Consider the following 24,796-nt stretch of genomic DNA (forward strand, 5'->3'; position numbering starts at 1 on the left):
AATGGATTTAGACACAACAATGCGAACAAGTGCCTATACTCTAAGACTTGTGGTGACTATGTCATACTTGTCTGTCTATATGTAGATGATATGTTGATTTTGAGTAATGACATGAAAGGAATAATGGAAACAAAGAGGTTTCTATCTTCTAACTTCAAAATGAAAGACCTTGGAGAGGTGGATACCATTTTAGGTATCAAAGATAGAAGGAATAGTGGAGGTTTTGTGTCATGTCAAACCCACTATGTTGAGAAAGTGCTCCACAAAATCAGTCATCTCAAAATCAAAGAAGCACATACACCATTTGATTGAAACATGAAGTTTGAAAAGAATGAAGGAAGAATGGTGGCTTAATTGGAATATGCAAATGTAATAGGTAGCCTAATGTACGCCGCTTATTAGCCAAATAACTCGAGTTTGGAGCCATAATGACCCCGCCCTTACCAGATCCTACAAATGGGGGTACCATTGTCTGAGCTTCTTTCCCTACGGTGCTCTCACTCCATATCTCATCCCATGCTTCCTTGATAGCAAGGGCCTTCCCTACCGCCTAAGCATAGGTAGAAATCTCGTGTGCTAGAGTGATCCTAATGCTCTAGGCTACCTCAGCATTCAATCCTTGAATGAATTGCTCCTTCCTGGCCGCATCGGTTGGTACCAAATCAAAAGTAAATTTGGCCAACCCATCAAATTCATTGACATACTCTGTCACTGTCATACCACCCTGAACTAGGTTTATAAACTCGTTGGTCTTTGCAATTCGACCTGCGTCACAGTAATACCTCTCATTGAACAAATGTCTGAATTCTTCCCAACCTATCATTACAACATTTCGGGTCTGGGATACCACTTCCCACCACGTTCGAGTATCTTCTCGCAACATGTACATGGCATAAGCCACTCTATCATTGCCTACCACTCCCATAAAGTCAAGGATAGAGGTAATCATTCCCATCCACTGTTCAGCTCTGAACGGATCTAGGCCTCCCACCAAAGCTGGAGGATAATGTTTCTGGAATCTTTCATACAGTAGTTCCCATCTGTTTCCACCCTCAGGGTGAGCCAAAGTGGGTCCTACTGTTGGCAAAACAAACGGAGCAGCGTTCCCTAGAGGAACCCGCTGTCTCAGCCACTTAATCACTTCCTCTTCCCTTTGCAATCTTGCTTGCATGCTAGTAAGCATCTGCTGCCAATTCCAGGGGTAGATGGAGGGTTTTGGCCCTGACTATCATCTGCAGCCCCAATATAAAACATTGGCTGATCCACTTGATTGCCTTGGGAACATAACTTCTGAATATGTCTGCATTCAATGACTTAACCTATCAGGCAAGATAATCATATCCAGAACTATCCCATGAGCAGAACCAAACAACAAAGCAACCTGTTGACGGTAAAAACTCTTAAACTAAGTTAAATCAAGAACTTCGTGAGTTGTAAAAGAAGTAGATTTAAATCAAATGAACTTAAAGAAAACTTTCTTATGATTTCAAGAACACAAAATGTAAATGCTAAAATCTTAGAATGAAAAATAGAGAGAATGTAGAGTGTCTATTTCCATTAACAATAAGTGGTTACAAAATTCTCCCAAAAAATTCCCCCCTTTCTCAGATGAAGGGAGGTCATATATATAGTAGAGCACTAATGACTCTTAGTACATTATGTTCCATGGGGACACGAGCTTCCATATGCAGTTTACAGGTGGTAGTGGTGCCACAAGCGTGGTGGTCAGTTCTAGTACATGCCGAGAATTTGTTGGAGCACCTCAACTTCAGTACCTGGATGTACCTCCACTACTTGTTTAGTACGAGTGTCAGAGATTGACTGACGAGGACCACATCAGGTACCTTACTCATATGACCACTACTTGTCTAGCATGTACATCGTGTCCGTACTCCAACTCCTCTTGGTTTGTAGGTGCATTCTGTACTTGTATGAGCTCCCTGAGTCACAGGTTTTCACCCTCGCAAGGTACCTTATTCCCAAGGGCTTCAAGTGTTGAAATCCTTATATGTTATTCCAAGATGCCTGGCAATCAAGGACCTCATGAGATGGGCCTATGAAAATGAGACGAGAAAGGCCTCTCGACCCTAGGCGCATATTCTTGGCGCAAGGTATGGCATCGTAGGTGGGCATGTGCCTCGTGACACAGTCAGCAAAAGATGCGACAATAGGAGTGTAGGATGGCCTTGCGAAACCCTTGCTACGAAGTGTGGCTCCGTAGGGGAGGTGTGTGCCTCGCGACTCCATCGGTGCGACCCTGCAAAACCTTCGGCGCGAGATGAGGCGTGCGCCTCGCAAGAGCCTCGCGATTACCTCAGCATGACCCCGCGACAACTTCAATGTGACCCCACAACACCCTCGGTGCGAGCCGAGGCGTGCGCCTCGTGATACCCTCGCGACTCCCTCGGCGCGACCCTGCGATACCTTTGGCTTGAGAAAAGGCGTGCGCCTCGCAAAACCCTCGCGACTCCCTCGGGACAACTCTGCAACACCTTTGGTGTGACCCTGCGACACCCTCAGCATGACCCCATGACACATTCAGCATGACCCTGCGACACCCTCGGCGCGAGACCAGGCGTGCGCCTCCTGAGACCCTCGCGACTCCCTTGGTGCGACACCTTCGGTGCGAGATGAGGCGTGCACCTCGCGAGATCCTCGCGACTCCCTCGGCATGACCCCGCGAACCTTCGACGTGATCCCACAACACCCTCAGCATGAGACAAGGCATGAGCCTCACTACACCTTCGGAGACGAGGCGTGAGCCTCGCGACACCCTCGGAACTCCCTTGGCGCGACCCCGCGACACCTTCGGCATGACCCCGTGACATCCTCAACACGAGATGAGGTGTGCGCCTCGCAAGGCCTTTAGCGTAAGGCCCCTACATGCGAGATGAGGTTGTGGCACGAGGCGTAGAGGTGTGTAGGCGAGACGGTGTCCGCGAGGCCCCTTGGCGCGAGGTTCAGGGGCGTGTGGGCGAGTCTATCTCCATCCCAAACTTATATTTTGAGGGTCAAGAGACAAAGGCCTTGTTCAAGTGGAGTGTCGGTATTCACACAACCACATACATTATTCATACCATAACACAAGTCTATAACATTCATGCATCAATTAATAGGCCTCGCTCCCACAAGATATATATATATATTAGGTCATGCTCTCTATTCTAGCATGCAGATAAGGCACATATGTTCAATTAAGCATATAATCATGTTATTGGATAGAAAACCGTGAGTCGAGCTTATCTTTAGTGATGAGTGTACATGTCCAGCCAGTCTTTAGGAACCTTTAACCCTAGACCACTCTGATACCAAGTTGCAATGCCCTGGTTAGCCAAGACTGTTACATTATGTGTTTGAAATGGTGCTTAACTCACTAAGCGGGTCATTTGGACTTAAATGTGTAATTAAAAACTAAACCAAGGTTAGGTATTAAAAAATTTGGTCAACAAAGTAATAATTTTTTTCATTAAAAGTGTTTAGTTTACACACGGGATCCCAAAAAGTGTTTACAGACTGGTAAAAGAAAATAAAATACAAATTAGTCGTCCTAAGCGGAAAAACAAGGTTCAACCCTAGCTCCTCCCAAGCAATCCCAGTCATGGTGGTTGAGTAGGCTACATACGTACACACCACCCCTAAAGCTCGCCAACTCATGACTGGTCCAGCTTACTTTTGCCCTTACCTGTATCATAGGGCACCTATGAGCCGAGGCCCAATAAGAAAACTGTAACGTCCCAAATTCCCTAGCCTTAGTGCTTTGATTAGGGGGGGAAATAATTAGTTTATTGTGTTATTATGTGATTATATACATGGTTATGTGAGTTGTATTATTATATGGCTGTATTTGCATGCATGTGGGCCTGTTTCTTATTAGAAGGGCATTTTCATAATTTTGGTCGTTGAGGGCATATTTGTATATTTGTGTGCATGTATGTGATATATGTGTGAGACCTTATTATTATCTGTTTAAGTTGGGTTTTTGCTATTGAGATTGAGGTGAGATGTTTGGGATTGTTTGGTAATGTTTTTTGGTGAGTTTTGGGCTGAGGGAAATAGGGATGGCTGGGTTCGCAGGGTCGCGTTGCGGCCCTGTTCTTGGGCATTGCGGTTCGTCCGAACCCCAGAGCCTAAGAGGGGCTCTATCTTGGTGGCACGCCGCAGTCCTCAAGGGTATGACGCGGCCCGTGCCCTGGACCTAAACAGGGGGACTTTCTGTTTGGGAGGCGCGCCGCGGCCCATAAGGGCAAGTCGTGGCCCACCTGACCATTTTTGGCGACCTTAGGTTTTACTGATGGGAATTCAAATCTTAAAGCTCGGGATCGAATCTACTACCCAGTTTGGTAGAATATGAGGTCCCGGAGGCTAGGACTTGGTCCGGAAGCCTTTTTTGCTCGTTATTGATGAGATTCTATATTTGGTTATGACTAGGTTACCGCTAGGGGCTCAAGATCTGAATCGTGCTCGAGGGTCATTCTTATTTTACATTATACTCGGACCTGAGGTAACAAAACTGCACCAATTATGTGATGTAAATGATTAGGGCTTGGCCCGAATGATGAATATAGTCTTGATTGGGCATTGGCCCCTATAAATGTGCATGATTATGATTATTCCTATGAATGATTGATTAAAGCATGTCGAATGCTTTGTATATGGATGTTTGTTATATGATGAATGCATGTTAGCATTATATACTTAAGAAAAGCATTGACTTATTAGTCAAGGACGGCAATAGCACTGGTCGTAAAACATTGACTTATCAATCAAGGACGACAATAGCAATGAGCGCTGGTCGTAAAGCATTGACTTATGACTCAAGGGAGGCAATAGTGCACTAAGCGTTGTTCGATATGATTAGACCTAATCAGGAGCACCTTATACGCTTGTCCAACCCAATGGTCGTAGAAAACTAAAGTGACAGGTACGCTAGGCCAGCTCCAGGGCTGGTTATACAGAGGATAGGGCAATGGGCCCCAGGGTGACTTATTAGTCCCAGATCCTAGGGCTCTGAGCTCCGGTATGATTTATTAGTCATGTACTTGGGCAACGGGCCCCAAAACGATTCAATTAATCCATTGTTAGGGCATTTGGTCCCATATGATGCTACAGTCATCTATATGAATGGTATACGTGCATGAGTAGGGTTATTACTGCTGGGCATGTTTATTATGATATGGAAATGTGTTATTCACTGCTTATGACCATGTTTAAGTTTTCTTGCTGGGCCTTGGCTCATGGGTGCTACGTGGTGCAGTTAAAAGGAATGAAAAGCTTAACCAGCCATGAGTTGGATAGCTTAGGTGGCAACGTGTACATATGCGGCCGCTTGACCACCACGGCCAAGGTTTCTCACAGGAACTAGGGTTAAACCCTATTTTTTCCACTTAGGTCGGCGGATTGTAACTTTTGAGTTGTAATGAACATTTTGGAACTGTAAATGTTTATTATAGGATCTCATGTACAGTTTAACGTTTTAATGAAATATCCACTCATTTTGACCGAAATTTTTAACCCTGGACCATTAATCACATTTAAATGCACGATTATGGCCTAATGACTCATTTAGCGAGTTAAGCATTATTTAAAATACACAGTGTAACGATCTTGGCTAACCAAGACGTTACAAAAACCGCACATAGTATAACCTTAATACAAATATTCAAAGCAGTAATCACATGTTTCACAAATAACAGATGTAATCATTCCAATCATATAACTCGTAAACACATTCTACAGTTTACCAAAGATTACTCATCTTAGTCATATAATCAATTTAGAGCCCAGAAAAAACAGCCCAGTCGATCGGCTCAGCTGAGAAAATTGCGTATGCAGGCACTCAGCGCACGGTTCATGTCGAGCAAGTATGGGTCGCAACCCCAAATGAACTTGCCTTTCACGACCAGCGTTCCGCATGCTTTACAAATTGGCCTCACGCTCAATGCGATGGCCAAGCATCAGTCTTATCATACATTCACAGGTAATTCAAGGCTAACAAGCATACCAATTCAAAGCTAATAAGCATATCAATTCAAAGCTAGTAGGCTTACCAACCAATAGCTCTATGTGCATATACCGGTTTTCTTACCTTAAGTCCCGAGTAAATAGTGTATGGCGTCTCCAAGCACGATCCTTACCCCCGAGCCTAACAGTATAATCGTTCCTAGTTGCTCCCTTAAGCTTACAAGCTCCCAGCCCCAACTGAGCTTCAATTCCCCACCAAGCCTTGCCCCAGAACTTAAAGAATCAATGTTTTTCCCTTCAACTTTCCAAGGCCCCAACAATGAGAGTGAGAGAGAGAGAGACTAAGTCAGTTTTTTTTTGTTTTTGTTATGTTTTTCTTCTACAGAATTCCAGTGCCCAAGTCTTAAACCATGCCCATGTAAAAGACTAAAATACCCCTATCTACTAAGCCTCTCCTTAAAGCCCCAAGGGCATTTTAATCATTTTACACCAATTCCCACTAAACCTCAAATTATACCTAGAATCCCGACATACCCAAATAATCACCAAATAAATTCTCAATCCTCGGTAAACCCCGGTAACGTACTAAGATACTAAAATACTCCTAGGCTCACCCCGAGCCGAGTATTAATCCCCAATGTGACTTTTTCGCAAAATTTCTCACTAGGATCGCCTCGAGCCACACATCTCAAATATATCCACATAATAATGTGGTCTCACTCATAAATCATGTATAATACAAATATACCCTCAACGGGTCAAAAATTACGAAAATATCATTTTTAACATAATCGGGCCTATAAGCACATTTAATACACTTAAACATGCAAAAGCAGCCATAACATGATATAACTCTTGTAATTCCCCTAATCACACGTGTATATTGAGAATTAACACATAAAAATCCAATTATGCCATCCTGGCACAATAATCAAGGCATTAAGCCTTATTAGCGAATTTGGGATATTACAATTTCCATATAATTAATTAGTATTTTACTCCCCAAATAATGGGAAATGTCAACTATCAATTGTTTATTAAGGACATTAATGACTTAGGCCCCTATAAATAGGGTTGAGATATCTCATTGTAAATGGTTTAGAATTTTGGCTAGTTAAACATTGTAAACTTAGAGCAATATATACACAGTCTGAGACTCTATTGAAACTTGCTCAAACATGCTTCACTACTAGAATTTGGACATCAGTCATCGACCATGAGAGGTCAGTTCCCTTTAAACCGACTTAACACATGTTCTTAAGTTTGTTTACACAAAACGGACTTATCATGCATGTCAAAGGTAAGCATGGGAGGTCGGTTGCGCGAGAACTGACCTACCATGTGGACCATGTAGGTCGGTTCTGTGTGAACCGACCTCCCATGCTTGTAGAAGACATAGTAGGTCAGTTCCTACAAAACCGACCTACCATGCTGCCATGGTAGGTCAGTCATGTGTAGACCGACCTACCATGTCCTACCTTACTGACATAGTAGGTCGGTACTATATGAACCAACTTATCATGTCACATTATTATTTATTTTTCATTATTTGAATTTTAAAATATATATTCATAAAATTTAAATTTATTAATATAACATTATAATTATATTTTATAAATAAAAAATATTTTAATTTAATAGTATTTACAATTCAAAATAAATATATAAAACTTGATAAAAGGTTTCTTAAATAATGTTATCCCTGTTTTCCCCCGGGACGCGTGGCGTGACATAATGGGTACATGGGCTCCCTCAAAGAGATCCAGGCCCACCCTGAGCCCAATGAACAGGGAAAAAAGTCCTGATAGTCCCCGTCCATATGGTCCCGGCCAAGGTGTCCCCGTCCAGATGATCCCGGACAAGATGATCCCGGCCAAGGTGTCCCCGTCCAGAATGATCCCGGACAAGATGATCCCGGCCAAGGTGTCCCCGTCCAGAATGATCCTGGACAAGATAATCCCGGCCAAGGTATCCCGTCCAGATGATCTCGGACAAGATGATCCCGGCCAAGGTGTCCCCGTCCAAATGATCCCGGCCAAGGTGTCCCCTGTCCAGATGATCCCGGACAAGATGATCCCGGCCAAGGTGTCCCCGTCCAGAATGATCCCGGACAAGGTGTCCCCGTCCATATGGTCCGGGCCATTAGTAAATGAAATCGGACAAGATGTCCGGGTAGGAAAAGTTGGTCTTCCCTGAAGCTGACAGGTCCTCGAGAAACACAGAAGTAGGTCTCCTCAACTATGAACAAGAAGTTACGCATGGAGCGTACACTGTTCCTGGGAAACAGTGCTACCACAACACTGACAGATCTTGTCCCCCGAATCTTCCTCGTGGATCGTAACACCCAGGCTGAAGCAACTGTTTGTCGCGAGTCTTGTAATGTGATCATGTTTGGGCTGGCCCAATGGGCCTTTGTTAATATATGTTATATATTTCAAATCCTTTGTATTATGGCTCCATTAGTGAGCAAACTATAATTACATCTCTATTGGGCCAGGATTAGTCCAGCCCAAGCCCATTGCACAAGACTGCCTATAAATAGTGCCAGTTGTGCACAGTAGGGGGGATCCCAAGGTTGGCTTGTAAGCGATTACTCTGCTCAAATTTGTAGAAAACTCCATTGTCAAAAGCTCTCTAAGCTCTAATACAAATGACTCGTGGACTAAGGCTCATTAATGCCCCAACCACGTAAAAATCTTGTTTGCATTTTCAAAATCCTTTCTTTTTAAGCTCTCTTATCTTTCATAATTATAGTTGCCAAAAAACTCGGTTAACAGTTTGGTGCTTTCATTGCGAGCTGAAGAAAGCTTGAGTTGATCTTCAACATCTGCAACAATGGTGAACACAAGGCATGTTGTATTTGACCTTGCTCACCGACAACAGCAAGGCAATGAAGAACCATTGCCCAGTCAACCATTCCTCCAAGACTAACCTGAGGATACACCTTCATTAGGGCCCTCTGCATGACGATTCCCATTACTTTGAAAATGGGACAAAAGGCCCAAGCCTAGTCCCATCTCGGACACCAAATGGTCCGGGCGGGTACAAACCCATCCCAGACCAGAATGGTCCGGGCGGGTACAAACCCATCCCGACCTGAATGGTCCGGGCAGGTTCAGACCCAAATGGGACGCGAGGCCCAAGCCTAGTCCCATCCCGGACACCAAATGGTTCGGGCGGGTACAAACCCATCCCCGACCTGAATGGTCCGAGCGGGTACAAACCCATCCCCGACCTGAATAGTCTGGGAGGGTACAAACCCAAATGGGACGCGAGGCCCAAGCCTAGTCCCATCCCGGACACCAAATGGTCCGGGCGGGTACAAACCCATCCCTGACTTGAATGGTCCGTGCGGGTACAAACCCATCCCCGACCTGAATGGTCCGGGCGGGTACAGACCCAAATGGGACACAAGGCCCAAGCCTAGTCCCATCCCGGACACCAAATGGTCCGGGCGGGTACAAACCCATCCCTGACCTGAATGGTCCGGGTGGATACAAACCCAAATGGGACGCATGGCCCAAGCCTAGTCCCATCCCGGACACCAAATGGTCTAGGCGGGTACAAAACAAAATGGGACGCGAGGCCCAAGCCTAGTCCCATCCCGGACACCGAATGGTCCGAGTGGGTACAAACCCATCCCCGACCTGAATGGTCCGGGCAGGTACAGACCCAAATGGAACACAAGGCCCAAGCCTAGTCCCATCCCGGACACCGAATGGTCCGGGCGGGTACAAACCCATCCCCGACCTGAATGGTCCGGGCGGGTACAGACCTAAATGGGACGCAAGGCCCAAGCCTAGTCCCATCCAGGACACCAAATGGTCCGGGCAGGTACAAACCCATCCCTGACCTGAATGGTCCGGGTGGGAACAAACCCAAATGGGACGCAAGGCCCAAGCCTAGTCCCATCCCGGACACCAAATGGTCTGGCCGGGTACAAACCCAAATGGGATGCGAGGCCCAAGCCTAGTCCCATCCCGGACACCGAATGGTCCGGGCGGGTACAAACCCAAATGGGACGCAAGGCCCAAGCCTAGTCCCATCCCGGACACCAAATGGTCCGAGTGGGTACAAACCCATCTACGACCAAAATGGTCTGGGCGGGTACAAACCCAAATGGGACGCAAGGCCCAAGCCTAGTCACATCCCGGACACCAAATGGTCTGGGCGGGTACAAACCCATCCCTAACCTGAATGGTACGGGCGGGTACAAACCCAAATGGGACGCAAGGCCCAAGCCTAGTCCCATCCCGGACACCAAATGGTTTGGGCGGATACAAAACCATCCCCGACCAGAATGGTCCGGGCGGGTACAAACCCAAATGGGACGCAAGGCCCAAGCCTAATCACATCCCGGACGCCAAATGGTCCAGGCGGGTACAAACCCATCCCGACCTGAATGGTCCGTGTAACGACCCAATTTCGCTAATAAGGCTTAAGGACCTTGATTAGCGTGCCAGGAGGGCATGATGGGATTTATGTGTGATTTGATGAGTTAAATGCATGGTTATGATTTGAAGCATGTTATATGACTATTTGTTTATCTAAGATGCATGGCTATGTATATTAGTATGCATGTAGGCCCGGATCGTGTTAGAAGGGCATAACTGTAATTTTGCCATGTTGGGCATAACTGCATTGATATGTGATAATTGTATTCCGTGATTTGTACCACGTGAGTGTGGTGTTATTGTTGTGATGCACGTGCCGAGATGGTCCTAGAGAGCAAATTAACTTAAGAGTCACAACGGGATTTTGTACCCAGCTCGGGAGGAGCCTAGGGGTACCTCGGGAATTTTATGGTTAAGTAGAGAATTAGCTGTTAATGGTTATTGGTGATTTAGTAACTTAGGTAACCATTAGTTACTGCTGTGGGTAACAAGTTTAGTTGGAAAATGGTAGAATTGAAATATTAGTGAAAGGACTAGAGTACCCTTGAGGAATTAGTTGAGAAAGGATCATTTGGAGGGGTAGCATGGTCATTTGGCAAGGGTAATAGGCAATTCTCAGCTGGGTTTTAGTGGGTCACGGTTTGGGTATTTAGGGTCATTATATGCCTTGATAAAATTGGAAGAGAAGAAGAAGAAAGGAGAAGAGGTGTAGATGGGGCTGAAGTTTTGAGACCTAGGAGGAGATTCAAAGGGATTTGAGGAACCAAAAACCAGATTTGAACTAGGACTACTCAAGGTAAGATTTATATTCTGTTATTTCTTGGGTTCAAGGTTGATGTCTCAAAGTTTTAGTGTGGAATTTAAAGATAGGATGGTTGGTTTAAAGTTTGAGGAATTTGAAACTCTAGATGAGATTTTTAAGTGTGATTGTGTTTTGATCTTGATACTAATGTTGTGATTATTAATTGGTTTTGAATTGGGAGCTTTGGGATGGCTTAAGGTGAGGTTTTAAGCTTGAAAATGGTGGTTTTTTTTCTGGGTTCGAAGGGTCGGGCCGCGGCATGGTTCTGGGAGGGCCGCGGCCCTTGAAGGCCAAGATGCGCTGAGGATGGAGGGCGGGCCGCGGCATGGTCCTTGTAGGGCCGCAGCCCTTACCTATTTCTGGGCATTTTTGTGGCCCTGTTTGGGGGCCATGCCGCGGCGCTTAAGGGATTTTGGGATTTTGAGATTTTAGGCTTGGGAATTTAACCTAGGGTGCTCGGGGTTGAGTCTTTTACCATATTTGGTGAAGTTCAACGTTCCGAGTACTAGAACTTGGCTTGGAAGCTCATTTAAGGATGTTTCATGTGTGTTGTGACTAGGATTTTGGAGAGGCTCGTGCTAGAGGACCGTGCTCGCGGCTTGAGAGCATCAGGAGGCTCGGAATATAGGTAAGAAAACTATAACACCCGTAGGATGGGGCATGGGCCCATAGTGTGATTGCGGGGCACGACCCTATATTGCATGTTGCATGATGAGATGATTGCAGGGCACGGCCCTATATTGCATTACATGTTAGGGTGCAGATTTAAATGAGTTGATATTTGTTGAAATGTTGTTTGATTTATGCTATATATGATTATAGAGAAATGAACGGCTATGGCCGAGGGCGGCAAGGCCGAGAACGGCAGCGGGGCCGGAAGTAACACCTAGCACATGGGATGCTTATGGTCAGGGTAGGACCCAGGGGATACAGGTGATATCCCTACGGTGAGGACCGAGACCCCAGGCTTCGGTAAGGCTTCGGGGGCGGCATGGCCGTGTTTGCTTAGTCTAATGGTTGACTTGTTTATATGCGGATTATCTGTTATGATAAACTGTATAAATTGCATATGTTATGTTCTGCATGAGTTTTCTTGCGGGGCTTCGGCTCACGGGTGCTCCGTGTTGCAGGTAAGGGCAATGACTGAGTCAACCGACCATGAGTACGGAGAGCGTGAAGCGACGCATACATGTTTGGCCTGCCCGACTGCTTTGGTTGGGGGTTTATTTGAAAATGGCTGTAAAAATCTATGATTTTTAGAACTGATCAACTGTAAACTTATTTCAAGATGTAAATAGTTTTCAAACCTTATTTTGGGATCCCAAATGTCTATTACTTGAAGTTTTTATTGAAACAACGCATTTTCAAAGGTTACAGCCTTAACTATTAATTAGTCACACTTTCGTTTCAAAACCTCGGTTAGCGAGATCAATGCACACTATTTTGTCTCAAAACCCACTTAGTAACGGCTCTAAGAAAGTAGGGCGTTACAGTCCGGGCAGGTTCAGACCCAAATGGGACGCGAGGCCCAAGCCTAGTCCCATCCCGGACACCAAATGGTTCGGGCGGGTACAAACCCATCCCCGACCTGAATGGTCCAGGCGGGTACAAACCCATCCCCGACCTGAATAGTCCGGGCGGATACAAACCCATCCCCGACTAGAATGGTCCGGGCGGGTAGAAACCCATCCCCGACCTGAATGGTCTGGGCGGGTACAGACCCAAATGGGACACAAGGCCCAAGCCTAGTCCCATCCCGGACACCAAATGGTCCGGGCGAGTACAAACCCATCCCTGACCAGAATGGTCCGGGTGGGAGCAAACCCAAATGGGACGCAAGGCCCAAGCCTAGTCCCATCCCGGACACCAAATGGTCTGGGCGGGTACAAACCCAAATGGGACGCGAGGCCCAAGCCGAGTCCCATCCCGGACACCGAATGGTCCGGGCGGGTACAAACCCATCCCCGACTTGAATGGTCCGGGCGGTTACAAACCCATATAGGACGCAAGGCCCAAGCCTAGTCCCATCCCGGACACCGAATGGTCTGGGCGGGTACAAAGCCATCCCCGACTGGAATGGTCCGGGCGGGTACAAACCCATCCCCGACCTGAATGGTCCGGGTGGGTACAAACCCAAATGGGACACAAGGCCCAAGCCTAGTCCCATCCCGGACAGCAAATGGTCTGGGCGGTTACAAACCCAAATGGGACGCGAGGCCCAAGCCTAGTCCCATCTCGGACACCGAATGGTCCGGGCGGGTACAGACCCAAATGGGACGCAAGGCCCAAGCCTAGTCCCATCCCAGACACCAAATTGTCCGGATGGGTACAAACCCAAATGGGACGCAAGGCCCAAGCATAGTTCCATGCCGGACACCAAATTGTCCGGGCGGGTACAAACCCATCCCCGACATGAATGGTCTGGGGGGTTTAAAACCAAAATGGGACGCAACGCCCAAGCCTAGTCCCATCCCCGACACCAAATGGTCCGGGTGGGTACAAATCCAAATGAGACGCAAGGCCCAAGCCTAGTCCCATCCCGGACACCAAATGGTCCGGGCGGGTACAAACCCATCCATGACCTGAATGGTCCGGGTGGGTACAAACCCAAATGGGACGCAAGGCCCAAGCCTAGTCCCATCCCGGACACCAAATGGTCTGGGCGGTTACAAACCCAAATGGGACGCGAGGCCCAAGCCTAGTCCCATCCCGGACACCGAATGGTCTGGGCGGGTACAAACCCATCCGCGACCTGAATGGTCCGAGCGGGTACAGTCCCAAATGGAACGCAAGGCCTAAGCCTAGTCCTATCCCGGACACCAAATGGTCCGGGCGGATACAAACCCATCCCTGACCAGAATTGTCCGGGTGGGTACAAACCCAAATGGGACGCAAGGCCCAAGCCTAGTCCCATCCCGGACACCAAATGGTCTGAGCGGGTACAAACCCAAATGGGACGCGAGGCCCAAGCCTAGTCCCATCGCGGACACCGAATGGTCCGGGCGAGTACAAACCCATCCCCGACATGAATGGTCCGGGCGGGTACAGACCCAAATGGGACGCAAAACCAAAGCCTAGTCCCATCGCGAACACCGAATGGTTCGGGCGGGTACAAACCCATCCGCGACCTGAATGGTCCGGGCGGGTACAGACCCAAATGGAACGCAAGGCCCAAGCCTAGTCCTATCCCGGACACCAAATGGTCCGGGCGGGTACAAACCCATCCCTGACCTTAATGGTCCGGGTGGGTACAAACCCAAATGGGACGCAAGGCCCAAGCCTAGTCCCATCCCGGACACCAAATGGTCTGGGCGGGTACAAACCCAAATGGGACGCGAGGCCCAAGCCTAGTCCCATCGCGGACACCGAATGGTCCGGGCGGGTACAAACCCATCCCCGACCTAAATGGTCCGGGCGGGTACAAACCCAAATGGGACGCAAAACCAAAGCCTAGTCCCATCGCGGACACCGAATGGTCCGGGCGGGTACAAACCCATCCCCGACATAAATGGTCCGGGCGGGTACAAACCCATCCCCGACATGAATGGTCCGGGGGGTTTAAAACCAAAATGGGACGCGAGGCCCAAGCCTAGTCCCATCCCGGAAACCAAATAGTCCGGGCGAGAACAAACCCATCCCCGACGTAAATGGTCCGGGCAGGTACAAACCCAAATGGGACGCAAAGCACAGCCTAGTCCCATCCCGGACACCAAATGGTCCGGACGGGTACAAACCCATCCCTGACCGCAATGGTCTGGGTGGGTACAAACCCAAATGGGACGCAAGGCTCAAGCCTAGTCTCATCCCGGACACCAAATGGTCTGGGCGGGTACAAACCCAAATGGGACGCGAGGCCCAAGCCTAGTCCCATCCCGGACACTGAATGGTCCTGGCGCGTACAAACTGATCCCCGACCTGAATGGTCCGTGCGGGTACAGACCAAAATGGGACGCAAGGCCCAAGACTAGTCCCATCCCGGACACCAAATGGTCCGGGCGGGTACAAACCCATCCCTGACCTGAATTGTCCGGGTGGGTACAAACCCAAATGGGACGCAAGGCCTAAGCCTAGTCCCATCCAGGACACCAAATGGTCTGGGCGGGTACAAACCCATCCCTGACCTGAATGGTCCGGGTGGGTACAAACCCAAATAGGACGCAAGGCCCAAGCCTAGTCCCATCCCGGACACCAAATGGGTTGGGCGGTTACAAACCCAAATGGGACGCGAGGCCCAAGCCTAGTCCCATCCCGGACACCGAATGGTCCGGGCGGGTAGAGACCCAAATGGGACACAAGGCCCAAGCCTAGTCCCATCCCGGACACCGAATGGTCCGGGCGGGTACATACCCATCCGCGACCTGAATGGTCCGGGCGGATACAGACCCAAATGGAACGCAAGGCCTAAGCCTAGTCCTATCCCGGACACCAAATGGTCCAGGCGGGTACAAACGCATCCCTGACCTGAATGGTCCGGGTGGGTACAAACCCAAATAGGGCACAAGGCGAAAGCCTAGTCCCATCCCGGACACCAAATGGTCTGGGCGGGTACAAACCCAAATGGGACGCAAGGCCCAAGCCTAGTCCCATCCCTGACACCAAATGGGCTGGGCGGTTACAAACCCAAATGGGACGCGAGGCCCAAGCCTAGTCCCATCCCGGACACCGAATGGTCCGGGCGGGTAGAGACCCAAATGGGATGCAAGGCCCAAGCCTAGTCCCATCCCGGACACCAAATGGTCCGGGCGGGTACAAACCCATCCCCGACATGAAGGATCCGAGGGGTTTAAAACCAAATGGGACGCAAGGCACAAAGCCTAGTCTCATCCTGGACATGAATGATCCGGGATGCCTAAATCCCTACTCGGGATATTTGGATTTGATCCAGGAGAGTAAAGCAAGTCTCCACCATGCAAACATGGATGAAGACTTGGGGGGTAAATGTTATCCTTGTTTTCCCCCGGGACGCGTGGCGTGACATAAGGGGTACATGTGCTCCCTCGAAGAGATCCAGGCCCACCCTGTGCCCAATGAACAGGGAAGAAAGTCCTGATAGTCCCCGTCCATATGGTCCCGGCCAAGGTGTCCCCGTCCAGATGATCTCGAACAAGATGATTCCGGCCAAGGTGTCCCCGTCCAGAATGATCCCAGACAAGATGATCCCGACCAAGGTGTCCCCGTCTTGAATGATCCTGGACAAGATGATCCCAGCCAAGGTGTCCCGTCCAGATGATCCCGGACAAGATGATCCCGGCCAAGGTGTCCCCGTCCAAATGATCCCAGACAAGATGATCCCGGCCAAGGTGTCCCCGTCCAGATGATCCCGGCCAAGGTGTCCCCGTCCAGAATGATCCCGGACAAGATGATCCCGGACAAGGTGTCCCCGTCCAGAATGATCCCGGACAAGGTGTCGCCGTCCATATGGTCCAGGCCATCAGTAATGATCCTGGACAAGATGATCCCGGCCAAGGTGTCCCCATCCAGAATGATCCCGGACAAGGTGTCCCCGTCCATATGGTCCGGGCCATTAGTAAATGAAACTGGACAAGATGTCCGGGTAGGAAAAGTTTGGTCTTCCCTGAAGCTGACAGGTCCTCGAGAAACACAGAAGTAGGTCTCCTCAACTATGAACAAGAAGTTACGCATGGAGCGTACACTGTTCCTGGGAAACAGTGCTACCACTACTGTAACGACCCAAATTAGCTAATAAGGCTTAAGGGCCTTGATTAGCATGCCAGGAGGGCATGATGGGATTTATGTGTGATTTTATGAGTTAAATGCATGGTTATGATTTTAAGCATGTTATATGACTATTTGATTATCTGAGATGCATGACTATGTATATTAGTATGCATGTAGGCCCGGTTCGTGTTAGAAGGGCATAATTGTAATTTTGGCCATGTGGGGCATAACTGCATTGATACGTGATGATTGTTGAGACCACAGTGGTATGTGGGTGTATCTGTGATTTGTGACTCGAGGCGATCCCAGTGAGCAGGCTAGCGGAAAGTCATAGCGGGAATTTATACCCGGCTCGGGGCGAGCCTGGGGGTATGAACAGGAATTCAGAGAATAGATTGAGATTTATTTTGATGATGGGGGATACTTATTTGGTGGTTTATCAGGTGTTGGAAGGTAACGGGAAATTATTAGAGACACTTGAGGATTAGCAGGAATTGGGTAAAATGACTAAAATGGTCATATTTGGACAAAAGGATTTAGAGTTAATAGGAAGGGCATTTTGGTCATTTGGCTTTTAAAGATAGGTTTTTATAAGGCTTTATAGAGAGTGAGAATGCTGAAAGAAAAGAAAAGGAAGAATAAGGAAAGAAAGAAAAGAGAGAAAACATTTGGGGTTTTCACAAGGGTCGGTTTGTGCATTTTTGCACCATTCCGCTCCATTTTTCTTGGAGCAAAGCTTAGTGGAGAGCAATGGTAGGCTGTGCATCAAGGATCTTAGGTTAGACTTGAAGATTTGGCAAGAACACATCAACTTTTGAGGGAATTTCTGAGCAAGCTTTGTTGATGAACAAGCTAAGGAGGTCTAGGGTTGAATCAAGGTCGAAATTTGCATCAATGGTGTGCGCTAAGGCTCGAGTGGGATCGTGCTCAAGGAGTCAGGTGATCTAAGCTATTGAAGGGAAAGGTAAGAAAACTATAACACCCGTAGGATAGGGCATGGGCCCATAGTGTGATTGTGGGGCACGGCCCTATATTGCATGTTGCATGATGAGATGATTGTCGGGCATGGCCCTATATTGCATGACATGTTAGGATGCAGACTTAAATGAATTATTATTCGTTGGAATGTTGTTGTGTTATACTATATGTGTGATTATAATAAAATGAACGGCAAGGGCCGAGAGCGGCGTAGGCCGGGTGCGGCAGCAGGGCCGGAAGTAACACTTAGCACATGGGATGCTATAGTCAGGGCAGGGCCCGGTGGATACATGTGTTATCCTTACGGTGTGAACTGATACCCCAGGCTTCGGTAAGGCTTCTGGGGCGGCATGGCCGTGTTTGCTTAGTCTAATGGTTGACTTGTTTATCTGTGGACTATCTGATATGATTAACTGTATATTTGCATATGTTATGTTCTGCATGAGTTTTCTTGCTGGGCTTCGGCTCACGGGTGCTCCGTGTTGCAGGTAAGGGCAAAGACTGAGTCAACCAACCATGAGTACGGAGAGCGTGAAGCGACTCGTACATGTTTGGCCTGCCTGACTGCTTTGGTTGGGGGTTTATTTGAAAATGGCTGTAATAATCTATGATTTTTATGGCTGATCAATTGTAAACTTATTTTAAGGTGTAAATAGTTTTCAAACCTCATTTTGGGATCCCAAATGTTAAATACTAGAAGTTTTATTGAAATAACGCATTTTTCTAAGATTACAGCCTTAACTTTTAATTAGTCACACTTTTGTCTCAAAACCTTGGTTAGCGAGTTCATTGCACACTGTTTTGTCTGAAAACTCACTTGGTAACAGCCCTAAGGTAGTAGGGCGTTACAACTACACTGACAGATCTTGTCCCCCGAATCTTCCTCGTGGATTGTAACACCCAGACTGAAGCAACTGTTTGTCGCGAGTCTTGTAATGTGATCATGTTTGGGCTGGCCCAACGGGCCTTTGTTAATATATGTTATATATTTCAAATCCTTTGTATTATGGCTCCATTAGTGAGTAAACTATAATTACATCTCTATTGGGCCAGGATTAGTCCAGCCCAAGCCCATTGCACAAGACTGCCTATAAATAGTGCCAGTTGTGCACAGTAGGGGGGATCCCAAGGTTGGCTTGTAAGCGATTACTCTGCTCAAATTTGTAGAAAATTCCATTGTCAAAAGCTCTCTAAGCTCTAATACAAATGACTCGTGGACTAAGGCTCATTAACGCCCCAACCACGTAAAAATCCTGTTTGCATTTTCGAAATCCTTTCTTTTTAAGCTCTCTTATCTTTCATAATTATAGTTGCCGAAAAACTCGGTTAACAAATAATTTTTCAAATTACATGGTAGGTTGGTTTTATGAGAACCGACCTACCTGTCATTATATAAAGATATTCTAATTTATTTTTACGTTATTGTAATTTTAAAATATATTAATTTATTTAAACAATACATATAATTTATTTTGGGTATGAAATAAGTATAAAATAATTATAAATTTATCAATATTAAATATTTATTTTTTTGTAATTAAAAATTTTACTTTAATTTTATAAATTAAGAAAATATTTTAATTTAATATTATTAATAATTTAAAATAAAAAGATTTATAAAATAATTTAGAGTATCTACTTAATAATTTTTTATATGATATGGTAGGTCAGTTGTATGGGAAATAATTTCTCATGTGACATGGTAAGTCTGTTGTGAGAAATGACTTCTCATGTGACATGATAGGTCGGTTGTGGGAAATGACTTCTCATGTGACATGGTAGGTCAGTTATGTAGGACCAGACCTACCATGTCATTATAAAAATATACATATGTATTGTTCAAAAAAAAAAAAAGATACTCTAATTTGTTTTACAATATTGGAATTTTAAAGTATATTAATTTATTTAAACAATACATATGTATATATAATTTATTTGGGTATGAAATTAGTGTAAAAAATATATACTTATTAATATTACATATATTAAAAAATTTGAAATGTAAATAAATGAATTAGTTATTAACAATTAAAAAAATTTAATATAATTTTTATAAATAAGAAAATATTTGAATTTAATAGTATTTATAATTTAAAATAAAAAACTTCATAAAATAATTTGCAGTATCTATTTCATAATTTTTTAAATGACATGATAGGTTGGTTGTATGGGAAATGACTTCTCATGTGACATGATACGTCGACTGTGGGAAATGACTTCTCATGTGACATGGTAGGTCGGTTGTGTAGTTACAGACCTACCATGTCATTATAAAAATATATTATTAAAGATACTCTAATTTGTTTTTACATTATTGGAATTTTAAAATATATTAAACAATAAATATATATATAATTTATTAATACATTATTTAAAAAATGTGATTAAACCAAATGAAAAAAATAGGCGCGGAGGGCAAACATGAAGCGCCAAAAGAGAGAGAACGCTAAGCCACCAGTCTCTCCTCCTCTGACTCTTCTCAGTTTTTCTTCTTTTTCTTTGTTTCCCGATTCCCCTCAACCTCTTTTCTTTGATTCTCTATCTCTCTCTGCAACCTTATGACTTCTCTCTTCTCCTTTCGCCCTCCAGCGGCAACGAAATTGTGGTACAAAGCATGGGCACGAGACTGGCAACAGTGTCTCGACTTCTCAGCAGTGGTGGTTAGAGTTTTTCGCAGGTGATGGTGGCCTTGGGTTACGAAGCAATCTAATGCAAATTAGTTTTTGAATATTTTGTTATTGATAAAGTTTCTATTTTTTTTTCTGACTATGGTTTATCTACTATTTTGAGTAATGGGTTATTCTAGGTTTTGTGTATTAGCAAGTGTATCTAGGTTTAAAAAAAAATCGCATCATAGGTTTCTCTAATGGTGACAGCAACGAATTTCAGAACCCTTGGATTGGGGATTTGCAGTATTGAGTCAACGAAAACTACCTCAATAACTGCTTTGTTTACACTGGTGAGGTCTTCATATTTCTCTCTGTATATATTTGTGTTTATATTACATATGTACTACCATTTTTTTTTTTATTTCTATGATTTATGAATGGAAGAACCTCTTAAAACAATTTAGTTGTCATTACATATAAATATATGTATATGTATATTTAGAAAGTTGGGTATTATTATTCACTTAAATTAGTGTAATATAGCTAAGTTGAGAAATTCAATATACTCGATGCGGGGTTTTCTTCTCCCTCCCTCTGTTTATGTTTTTATGTATTACCATTGTTATGGTCTTCTCCAAGATTTAAGAATTGAAAAATCCCTTTAGGCAATTTACTTATGCCTCACCATGACCAAAGTGCCTCTGCAATATGTGCCTCCGCTGGGTTCTAGAACTTTTTAAAAGAGTGGATTTATGCAAAGCAATTTCATATAGTAGTAAACCTTAAGTTCATAATTTCATATAAAAGGCCTGCATATATAGAAAGAAAACACTTAAGCTAGTACACTTGATTCATATATATAATCATATGAAGGTCTGGTGTATATACATTTGATTGATTCATTCATTTATCCATTAAGTAGTGCATGGATTATTAAGTTGCTATAATGTTGTGATTAAATTTGTTGCAGCTCTTAATCTTGTGACATAGCTTAATTTAAATAATATGTCTTCTTTTTTTAGAATAAATAAATCTCTCACATTCAGTATCAGATCTATAAATTATTGATTAGAAGAAATATCTTTACTAACCAATAATTTGAGGCATATGATGAACTTTATTTGAATCTGTGACACTTTTATTTGATGTCATATATGATATGTCCTTGTATTAATTTGTTATTGCAAAAAATTCAAGCAAGTGTTTTAGCTTAATGCATGTAGATATGTCATATATATAATATGATTTTATTGTAGTTTGTGCCATAGTCCATGAAACTGTCAAACACCCATGCAAGGTATTTGCTATAGTCTTTTAGGTAGCCAATATAACGATAGGAGTTTCATCTTTTATATAGTCTTTTGAATTTGCTTGAGGTTCTCAATGAAGTATATGTTAATGCACTTAATATAAATATATTGAATATCTACTATGCCATTATTAATAATGTTCTAATCTTCAATAATATGTGAATGCTTTTAGTTTTCTAGTTTCACAGTTTTGGTTTAGAGATGAACTAAGTCTCAAAATGGATATTCATTTTTTTTTAAAAAAACACTTAATTTGGTAGTGTTTTCTGTTAGTTTTTTTTTTTTTTGTCGTGGATTGCCTCCAGCATGATTTCCACACTCTCCTTCATGTATCTCTTGCAGAACCTTCAAAGCCTCCCCCTTATCTATACACCGTAGGAGCGGGGTGGAGAAGCCTCTTTTATACAAAACTCCATTTACTAGGGTGTATTGGGCGGCTTTGTAAATTAGCTTAGGGCGTCTTTTTTGTCCAAAGGCAACGTTCCATCACTTAAGTAACTCGAGATGGGTGTGGACCATGACTCCTCGAGAGTATTAACCATGTGAACCTCCTCTTCTGCTCACTTGGCCTAGAGAGGTATTCGACAGGGATGAACTCAAGCGTGTCTTCGTCTTGAGTAGAGGAGAGTTTTGCGAGAGTGATAACTCTTGAATAAAGAGTTATTTCATGTGCTTTTGAGCTTATAATTGTGGGTGATGTTAGTTTATTTTTAGTTTTTGTAGCTAACTTTGGTGTTTTTATAATCTTAGTTAAGTTTAGTTATTTTTGTAGTTTTTAATAGCTAACGGGTTGAAGATAATAGTTTCATGAATAAATATTTGTACAAAGAATGAACTAACTTGTGGAACTATCTAAATTGAATTTTTGATGGCTGAATTATCAGGTTTTGCCGCAACAAAGTAGATTTTGTTGAAGAATTTTGATCATGCAGCTTTTGGACACCTAGGAACACGTGGAAAGTCAAAGGGGTGAGATGGAACAGTGCTTGAGGTAGCAAGTACAGAAAATATGAGTAAAAAATTGAGAGTAAATGTCAAAAGAAAATAGGAGACCCATGTTTTTACCAAGAGGAGGGGCAATATTGTACTTTGGGGGCCAAATGAGGAAACCTAAAATATACTTAGAGAAGCATCAGCCGAAATATGGATAGGGCAGCCATTTCTGGAAAGAAAAACTAGCAAGAAAGAAGGAAGAAAACTAGAAATCGGCAAGAAGGAAGGAGGACGAAAAAGGAGAAGCTCAAGCATCAATTGGATTTGTTCTTTCTTCTATTTCTAAACTTCATTTTTATATTTTCTGAGTTAATTTCTGAATCTGAATATTATGGGGTGTATTGATTGTGGATTAATATTTATTAACTCAGTCATGAACTTATTTTTAGGTGGCTTGAATTGTTGATGAACCCTATGTTATAGTCTAGTAATTTCTTGCACTTTATTTTAGTAAAATCTCTCTTGGTCATTCAAGTGTGCTTATATTAATTTCCTATTGTTGTTTGGCCAGCAATGACAAGATATTTAATTATATTTAATGCTGGAAAGATTAAATGTAATGGGAAGAACTTGGATGACACAAGTCATAATCTAGGTTAGATTATGCTAGCAAGTAACATAGGGATGTGTTAATTGCCTTGTGTAACTTTTGAAAATTGAACTTTGAATTTGCATTCTTAAATCTGATTTTGCATCGGAATATGTTTAATTAGGTAAAATAATTAATATCATAAAATTTGGGAAATTTTTATGAGTGTTTATTGAATTCTTGTTAACCTGTGAGTTTTGCTAGAATATTGCTGCCGCAATCTATTCAAGATGATTAATATAGGGGGAATCAATAATTCAAGTCAATTTTACAATCCGTATATTTCATTCAATTTCTTGTTTAGCCTTTGATTTTTAGTACTTTTAAGTTGTTTTGCTTATTTTTCTATTTTATAATCTCTATGTAGAAGATCTACTTATAATTATATTACTTGTGTGATTACATGCACTTGCGTATTTAAATCGAATATCAATTACTTGCAATTTATTTTTCTTTGTTGGGCTAACTTTGTTTGCTTGCTCTTGTGTTTTCTCAGGTGATTTATTGTATGAATGAGCAAGAAGACATTGAACTAGCTCCTATTGACCCTGAGATTGAACGCACAATTAGAAGAAGACTAAGGGAACAACGGGCTCAAAATCGCCTTAATATGGATGAAGAGGATGAAGGAGTTGAGGGTGCTAATAACATCACTAATGCGATTGTTATGGATGATGATAGAAAGAAAGCCATAAGGGAGTGTGCTGCCCCCATGTTCAATGAGCTCAATCCGGGCATTATTTGGCCTGAAATTTAAGCACCCCAATTTGAGTTAAAGCCCGTGATGTTCCAAATGTTGGAAACAGTGGGTCAATTTAGTGGGCTGCCTACTGAGGATCCTCATCTTCATCTTCGTTCATTTTTTGAGGTGAATGATTCTTTCAAGCTACAAGGAGTGAGTGATGAGGCCCTAAGGTTAAAATTGCTCCCTTTCTCTTTGAAGGATCGAGCTAGAGCTTGGCTAAACACCCTTCCTCCCGACTCAGTGACTACATGGAATGAGTTGGCTGAAAAATTCTTGATGAAGTACTTTCCTCCCACCAAGTTTCGCAATGAAATCATGTCATTTCAGCAGCTGGAAGATGAATCATTTTCTGAAGCTTGGGAGAGATTTAAGGAGTTATTGAGAAAATTCCCACACCATGGGATCCCACATTGTATACAAATGGAAACATTCTATAATGGGCTCAATTCTTCCACTCGCATGGTGTTAGATGCTTCAGCTAATGAGGCTATTCTCTCTAAGTCCTACAATGAAGCCTATGAGATTTTGGAGATGATAGCTAGAAACAATTATCAATGGTCCAATGCTAGAGTCTCAACAAGTCGAAAAGTGGCTGATATACTTGAAGTGGATGCATTGACAACTTTGACCGCTCAAATTTCTTCAATGACTAACCTTCTCAAGAACATGAGTTTGGGGGAATAGTACAACCAGCTTCTATGGGACAAGTTGTTGGTGTGTCTTGTGTTTATTGTGG

General features: G+C 44.1%; 1 non-coding gene across 1 annotated transcript; it reads right to left on the reverse strand.

Moving 5' to 3' along the window:
* Positions 1 to 24,357: 24,357 nt before the first annotated feature.
* Positions 24,358 to 24,464, reverse strand: LOC133787690 (small nucleolar RNA R71). The gene has a single exon (XR_009872694.1). It is a non-coding gene; the product is annotated as a small nucleolar RNA R71 (small nucleolar RNA).
* Positions 24,465 to 24,796: the final 332 nt, after the last annotated feature.

The sequence above is a fragment of the Humulus lupulus genome, chromosome 6 (assembly GCF_963169125.1).
Source record: "Humulus lupulus chromosome 6, drHumLupu1.1, whole genome shotgun sequence".
NCBI classification, from domain to species: Eukaryota; Viridiplantae; Streptophyta; class Magnoliopsida; order Rosales; family Cannabaceae; genus Humulus; species Humulus lupulus.